Below are 8856 nucleotides of genomic sequence, written 5' to 3' on the forward strand. Positions count from 1 at the left end.
TATGACTCCACTACTGTGCTACACACTGCTCATGGTGTTGGAGTGACTATCGATATGGCGGTCCACGATGCTGCTTATGCTGCTCTGACACGTCTTCGTGGAGAGAATCAGGAGTTGGATACCTCCCCCTTCAGGCACATTGCTATCGCATCCGATGTTGGTGCAGAGGGATACTACACTGCTGCCTACTCCACTGTCACCGGAGAGCCCTTCTACCATCAGAACCTGGTTCTGCATGCTGATGGGCTGGATAGAGCTAACTGAGCTCTTCGCCACGAGTTGTACACCACCCGTCAGCACCTGTATCGTGCTCTGACGCTGTTGCACCCCTCTGTCCGCTCTGGGGATCTGTCGCGTTCTGCGGTCTACCCTGCCCGGACCGTGATACCCCAGGGCGTCGGCTGGCCAGATGTGGGAGGCTACTCTCCTGCATTGGGTCCTCTCCTGCCGCCTGTGCATCGGGTTCCGCACCAGAGTATCCGCGGACCCCAGGCTACTCGCGTGGAGGTCTGCCCTTCGCGTCACTACCAGCTGTCGGGCTACACCTACCTCCGCAGTACCGCATGGGACTGACGTAGACTTGCTTATTAGTGTTAGATGCATTCGCCGCGAGCCTGTGTGCCGCCTATGATGTCTTAGCCTATGTACCGAACTCTGGGTAACGAACTCTATGCATGATCTCCTTTGTAAGATATGCCGACTACTATGTAGTACCTATCGTGCTGCTTTCGTTGTGCATGTTTCATCATGAATGATTTTTGTTTTTTTTGCAAATTCCTCAATGCTGAAGTACCCCTGTTAAATATTAGCAGGATGGTTAGACCAGGTGGTCATGGTCGTGGTGGCAACGCCCCACCACCGCCTGAGTACATGGCTGGGATGATGCAACAGTTTGAGCTGAATCGTCAGTTCATGGAGAATATTATGGCTCAGTTTCCTCGCCCCAATATGAACCAGCAGCCAACCCAAGTGACTCTGCAGGATTTCATGCGCCTCAACCCAACCGTGTATCACAGCTCAACTCAGCCTCTGGATGCTGATGACTGGCTCCGTGACATCACCTATGAGATGGAGTCTGCTGATGTAGCCCTTGCCAGCTATGTCACCTTTGCTTCCTTCTTCCTGAAAGGACCCGCAGCTCAATGGTGGGACAGCCACAGGCGTACTCTGCCAGCTGGAACAATCATCACCTGGCCAGATTTCTAAGCTGCCTTTTGTGCTTGCTTCATTCCTCAGGGAGTCATGGACCGTAAGAAGCGTGAGTTCCGCAACCTCACCCAAGGCAACAAAACTGTGGAAGCTTACCAGCGGGAGTTTCTTGACTTGTCCCGCTATGCTGAAGAAGACATTGCAACTGATGCACGCAGACAGGAGAAGTTCCATGATGGCCTTCAAGCTGACATCAAGCTCGCACTTCTAGTGCATGACATTGCTGATTTCGCCACCCTGGTGAACAAGGCCATCAATGTCGAAACTGGTCTGCAGGAATACCAGGGCTCTCACAGGCGCAACCGTGACACGGGCTCATCTTCGGGCCCATCTTCACAGAAGCGTAATATATGGATTCCCAACAGTATGTACCAGCCAAATGCACCTGCCCCAAGGTAGACCTATGCTGCACCTCGTCTGCCTGCTCCTCCAACTAGGCAGCCAAGACTTCCAGCTCCACCACCACAAGCTCCTGTTCCCACTCCCAATAATGGTCTCTGCTACAAGTGTGGTCAGCCAGGTCACCGTGCTAGGGATTGCAATCAGAACCAGAATCAACTGGCCCTCCCAGCATCTGGCCGTGGAAGCAACCAGCCTCGCAACAACAGTGCCAAGTCTTATGGTCGTGTTCATGCCAACCATGTTGATCTCAATGAAGTTCTAGACCAGCCTGCTACCGTGATGGGTACACGCCTCATAAATTCAGTACCAGCATCTGTTTTATTTGATACAAGAGCATCACATTCATTCATATCAGCTGAGTTTGCATTCATGCATGGCATTAAATACGAAGAGATGAACACTGCGATTGTGGTACACACTCCTGCGGGCCACTGTCAAACCTCTATGGTTAGTCACAACGTCCCCGTTGAAATTGAAGGACTGGAATTCCTTGCCTCCCCCATCGTACTAAAGTCCTGTAGCATCGACCTCATTCTGGGAATGGATTGGTTGAAAGCGCATACTGCTTCTATAGTTTGTGCCACTAAGGTCGTCCATCTGCTACACCCTTCTGATGAAATAATTGCTTACCAAGCTCATCTAGTTCAGAATGCCGAGGCACGTCTTTATGCCTTGAATGCGTTGAACACTGCACCACTCGAGGGCATTGAAAACATTCCCATCGTTCGTGAATTCCAAGACGTCTTCCCAGAAGAACTTCCAGGGATTCCTCCTGCTAGAGCTGTCGAATTCATCATCGACTTGAAACCCGGCACTACCCCTATAGCTAAACGACCCTACAAGATGCCGCCGCATGAACTCATTGAGCTTAAGGAGGAAATCGACAAATCTCTTGTCAAAGGTTTCATTCGTCCAAGTTGCTCTCCTTGGGGAGCACCTTCTCTCTTTGTTAAGAAAAAGGATGGGACAAACCGATTAGTCCAAGACTACCGTCCTATAAACCAAGCTACCATTCAGAATAAATATCCTCTCCCTCGGATCAATGACCTTTATGATCAACTGGCTGGCTCATCAGTGTTCTCCAAACTCGACTTGAGGTTGGGTTACCAGTAGATCCGTGTTCGTGAAGAGGACATCCCAAAAACCGCCTTCGTGACTCGGTATGGGTCATACGAGTACACCGTCATGTCATTCGGCTTAAAGAATGCTCCCGCCACCTTCTCTCGTCTGATGAATTATATATTCATGGATTACCTCGACAAGTTCGTCGTGGTTTATCTGGGCGATATCCTTGTATTTTCCAAGAATGAGGAAGAACATGCTGGACATCTGCGTCTTGTGCTGGAGAAGCTTCGAGAACATCAACTGTATGCTAAGTATTCCAAGTGTGAATTCTGGCTCCCCGAAGTAACCTATCTTGGGCATGTCATCTCCAAGGATGGTATTGCCGTCAACCCTGAACGAGTTCAGGCTATTCTCGATTGGACTCCTCCGAAGAACGTCAAGCAAGTCCGAAGTTTTCTCGGTCTCGCCAGCTATTGCCGTCGATTCGTCGAGAACTTCTCCAAGATTGCCAGGCCTCTGACTAATCTGTTGCATAAGGGTGTCAAGTTTGACTGGACAGACAAGTGTCAGGAAAGTTTCCAGGCGCTCAAAGACAAGTTGACTTCTGCCCCCGTACTTGCTCCACCTGATACTAAGAAGGACTTCGTCATTTACTGCGACACTTCCCGTCAAGGATTAGGCTGTGTCCTAATGCAAGAGCGCAGAGTGATTGCTTATGCCTCTCGTCAACTGCGCCCTCACGAAGAAAACTACCCAGTTCACGACCTCGAGCTTGCTGCTGTCATTCATGCACTAAAGCAGTGGCGACATTACCTTCTCGGTAATCGTTGCGAGATCTTCACCGACCATCAAAGTCTGAAGTATCTGTTTACTCAGCCAGATTTGAACCTACGCCAGCAAAGATGGATGGAGACTGTTGCAGACTTTGACGTGGGTATATCCTATACCCCCGGCAAGGCTAATGTAATGGCTGATGCCTTGAGCTGCAAGTCTTACTGCAACCACCTCCAGGTCCACAAAGTTCAGCCCTCGCTTGCCGAAGAATTTAGAAGGCTGAACCTCCATATTGTTCCTCCGGGATCACTCGCTCCCCCTCCGAAGGTTTTCCCAAACGGAACCTCCATGTTGTTTCCAAGGGTTCTCTCAATACCCTGGTTGCGAAACCAGATCTTGTGGACACCATCAAATGGATACAGAAATGTGACGATGAAGTCCTCAAGATTAAGCGCGACCTCAAAAAAGGAAAGCCCTCATTCTTCACGATCGCCGACGATGGCGCCTTGTATTTCAAAGGCCGCCTAGTGGTACCATGTTCGAAGAAAAACCTGGATAAGACTAAAAGGGTTATGCAAGAATCTCATGATACGCCTCTGTCCATCCATCCTGGTAGTACAAAGATGTACCAGGATATTCGTCAAAGATTCTGGTGGTCTAATATGAAGCAGGACATTGCTCGTTATGTTGCTGAGTGTGACGTTTGTCGCCGAATCAAAGCAGAGCATCAAAGGCCTGCTGGAACTCTGCAACCTATCTCCATTCCTGAATGGAAATGGGACCATGTTGAAATGGACTTCGTCACTGGATTTCCCAAATCACAGAAAGGTAATGATGCTATTCTTGTCGTCATTGACCGGCTTTCCAAAGTTGCCCATTTTCTGGCGGTCAAAGAGACAATCACTGCTAGTCAGCTTGCTACTCTCTACATGGCTAGAATTGTTTCACTTCACGGTATCCCACTGGTTATCAGTTCAGACCGTGGCAGCTTATTCACTTCAAGGTTTTGGGCGAGTTTCCAAGAAGCTATGGGAACTCATCTGTCGTTCAGTACTGCGTTTCATCCTCAGTCGCAAGGACAGGTTGAACATGTCAACCAAGTTCTCGAAGACATGCTTCGAGCTTGTGTAATATCATTCGGCAAGAAATGGGAGGAATCTCTTCCATATGCCGAGTTCTCTTATAATAATAGCTATCAAGCTAGTCTGAAGATGTCCCCCTTCGAAGTGCTATATGGACGAAAGTGTCGAACCCCTCTAAACTGGTCAGAAACGGGGGAACGTCCACTCTTCGGTCCGGATATTATCCAATAGGCCGAAGAACAAGTCCGCATTATTCGCGAGAATCTCAAGACTGCTCAGTCACGTCAGAAAAGTCAGTATGACCGTCATCACCAAGACATGGTCTATCAACCTGGCGAAAAGGCTTATCTTCGAGTTACACCAATGAAGGGTGCTCATCGCTTCGGGATCAAGGGCAAGCTAGCTCCTCGCTATATCGGTCCCTTCACTATTCTCGAAAGGCGTGGAAAGGTGGCATATCAACTGGAGCTTCCGCCAAACCTTTCTCAGGTTCACGATGTGTTCCACGTGTCACAACTCCGCCGTTGCTTCAAGGATCCAATCCGAGCGGTGGATCATGAAGTGCTCGAATTGCAACAGGACCTCTCTTATAAAGAACATCCGGTCCGCATTCTTGACCAAGCTGAACGCCGCACACGTCAGAAGGCGATCAAATTCCTCAAAGTCCAGTGGTCGAATCACTCTGAAGACGAAGCCACTTGGGAACGCGAGGATCGCCTGCATGATGAATACCCCGCGTTGTTTCCTTCTACCTCCTAAATCTCGGGACGAGATTTCTTGTAGTGGAGGAGATTTGTAACGCCCGGATAATTTGGCTACAGTAAAACTCTCCTAATGATGCCGTGACATCTGTGATTACTATTACTAATCTCGGGATAATTCGAAACCGCATCAAATTCTAACTTAAATTTAAAGTCGACAATAAATTTTTCAAATATTAAAAATAAAATGTTTGGGCTATGTCTATTATTGCATCGGTAATTATGGTGAAGTAAACGCATTTTTATAAAAAAGCCTAGATGCTTTTAAATGAATTAAAACAGAAAAGAATAAATTAAAAGAAAAGACAAAAGGTAAAACAAAAAGAAAAGACGGAAGGAAACCCCCATCTGGGCCTCGGCCCGACAGGCCGATGGGCCGCCAGACCAGCCCACTGGCCCGGCCGGACCCTCCCACTCCACCTTATCCCCCTGAAACCCTAACCCCCACCCCCACGTCGCCCCCATTCTCTCCCACTCCTCCCTCTCGCCCTTCCCCGATCTGGATCGGGGCAACCCCCGATCCCATCGCCCCAGCACCGCCTCCACGTCGCCGTCATCCCCCCTCGCAGAGCCGGCCCCCTCCTGTCGCCCCACCGGCGCCCCACCGCCCGTCCAAGACCATGCTGACGCGGGACCTCGCCCGGAGCTACCTCGCCCCGCCGCACGAGGACCGCGTCGCCGGAGCCCCTCACCGTCTTCCCCAAATCGCTGTCGCCTCGTCGACCTCGCCGGATCTCCTCCCCACGCCGGACCTCCTCGTCCTCCTCCCCGAGTCGCTCCCCGCGCACCGTTGCCCAGACCTTACTCTCCGAAGTGAGCAAACCCCCTCCCTCTCCCCTATCCCTCGACCGCGACCGCACGAGCCCCGCCGTGGCCGCGCACCGCTGCGCCTCCCTAGCACCCGCCGCACCTGCGGTGGCCCTTGCGGCCCCGCCTCTCCGCCGGCCACCACTGCACCTGGCCTCGCCCCTGCTTCCCCTTGCCGGTGCCGCGCCGCCGCTCCGGTGGCCATCGCCGGCCACGGCCTTGCCCGCGCCCCGTTCGGGCGAGCGCCCGCACCCGCTCGCCCGCGCCCTCTAGGCCCCGATGGGCCACAGACATGTGGGGCCCGACCCCAGAACGTTAAAAAAAAGAGAAGAAAAGAAAAAGGAAATAAAAAAAATGACTTAATAAAATGACTTAATAATTAATTAATTAATTAGTGAAGTAATTAACTTAACTAACCCTATTTAGTTAACTAATTAACTCTAATTAAACCTGCTAATTAAAAGTTAACAGATAATTAGTCTTCAGCCAATGACATGTGGGACCTGCCTGTCAGTTTGACTAAGTCAACTAACTGGTTGACTGATGACATCACGCTGACCTCATGCTGACATCATAATGGCAATTATAAATTAAATTAATTCTGTTAATTCTAAAAATGAATTAAAAACTTTGGAAATTAATATAAAATAAACCGTAGATCGGATGTAAAAACTTTGTACATCAAAGTTGCTCAGAACGACGAGACGAACCCGGATACGCAGCCCGTTCGTCCGCCACACCCCCCTAACCTATCCAACACATAACTTTCCCCCTCCGGCTCCTCTGCCCGAAAACGCGAAACACCGGGGATACTTTCCCGGATGTTATCCCCCTCCACCGGTATCACCTACTACCGCGTTAGGGCACCTCTAACGCCGTTACTTGTCATGTCATGCATCACTATGCATATGCTTGCTTAAATATTTATTGTTTTCCCCCCTCTTCTTCCGCTAGACACCGAGACCGACGCCGCTGCTACCCAGTACGACTACGGAGTTGACGACCCCTCTCTCTTGCCAGAGCAACCAGGCAAGCCCCCCCTTTGATCACCAGATATCGCCTACTCTTCTCTATACTGCTTGCATTAGAGTAGTGTAGCATGTTACTGCTTCCCGTTAATCCTATCCTGATGCATAGCATGTCCTTGCTACTACTGTTGTTACCTTTACCTGCAATCCTAATGCTTAGTATAGGATGCTAGTTTATCATCAGTGGCCCTACATTCCTGTCCGTCTGCCATGCTATACTATCGGGCCGTGATCACTCGGGAGGTGACCACGGGTATATTCTATATACTTTATACATGATACATGTGGTGATTAAAGATGGGTCGGCTCGTAGGAGCACCCACGAGTGGATCTTTGAGGCGGAGCGACAGGGCAGGTTCAGACCACCTAGGAGAGAGGTGGGCCTGGCCCTGGTCGGCGTTCGTGGATACTTAACACGCTTAACGAGATCTGGGTATTTGATCTGAGTCTGGCCATTTGGTCTATACGCACTAACCATCTACGCGGGAGTAGTTATGGGTATCCCGGCGTCGTGGTATCAGCCGAAGCCTTCGTGACGTCAGCGACTGAGCGGCGCGCGCCGGATTGGAACGTAAGCCTGCTCTCGTATTAAGGGGGCTAGTTCTGCTTCCGGCCGCGTTCGCAACGTGCAGGTGTGCTAAGGGCGATGGGCCCAGACCCCTGTGCGCTTAGGTTTAGACCAGCGTGCTGACCTCTCTATTGTGCCTAGGTGGGGCTGCGACGTGTTGATCTTTCGCGGCCGGGCATGACCCCGAAAAGTGTGTCCGGCCAAATGGGATCAAGCGTGTTGGGGTATGTGGTGCACCCCTGTAGGGAAGTTAATCTATTCGAATAGTCGTGATCTTCGGTAACAGGACGATTTGGAGTTGTACCTTGACCTTATGACAACTAGAACCGGATACTTAATAAAACACACCCTTCCAAGTGCCAGATACAACCGGTGGTCGCTCTCTCACAGGGCGACGAGGGGAGGATCATCAGTTGGGGTTATGCTATGCGATGCTACTTGGAGGTCTTCAGTCTACTCTCTTCTACATGCTGCAAGACGGAGGCTGCCAGAAGCGTAGTCTTCGAAAGGACTAGCTACCCCCCTCTTATTCCGGCTTTCTGCAGTCCAGTCCTCATATAATAGCCCTATTCCAGTTGATACCAATGCATACATATGTAGTGTAGCTCCTTGCTTGCGAGTACTTTGGATGAGTACTCACGTTGCTTTCTCCTTCTTTTCCCTCTATCCCTTCTACCTGGTTGTCGCAACGAGATGTTGGAGCCCAGGAGCCAGACGCCACCGTCGACGACGAATCCTACTACACCGGAGGTGCCTACTACTACGTGCTGCCCGCTGACGACGACCAGGAGTAGTTTAGGAGGATCCCAGGCAGGAGGCCTGCGCCTCTTTCGATTTGTATCCCAGTTTATGCTAGCCTTCTTAAGGCAAACTTGTTTAACTCATGTCTGTACTCAAATATTGTTGCTTCCGCTGACTCGTCTATGATCGAGCTCTTGTATTCGAGCCCTCGAGGCCCCTGGCTTGTAATATGATGCTTGTATGACTTATTTTATTTGTAGAGTTGTGTTGTGGTTGAAGGAAATATGCCCTAGAGGCAATAATAAAGTTATTATTTATTTCCTTATAATCATGATAAATGTTTATTATTCATGCTAGAATTGTATTAACCGGAAACATAATACATGTGTGAATACATAGACAAACAAAGTGTCACTAGT

General features: G+C 50.1%; 1 pseudogene; it reads left to right on the forward strand.

The window, feature by feature from the left end:
- Nucleotides 1-948: 948 nt before the first annotated feature.
- On the forward strand, nt 949-6373 carry LOC147960929 (uncharacterized; annotated as a pseudogene).
- Nucleotides 6374-8856: the final 2483 nt, after the last annotated feature.

The sequence above is a fragment of the Triticum urartu genome, chromosome 7A, assembly GCF_056163025.1.
Source record: "Triticum urartu cultivar PI428250 chromosome 7A, HENAU_Tu73, whole genome shotgun sequence".
Classification (NCBI taxonomy): domain Eukaryota; kingdom Viridiplantae; phylum Streptophyta; class Magnoliopsida; order Poales; family Poaceae; genus Triticum; species Triticum urartu.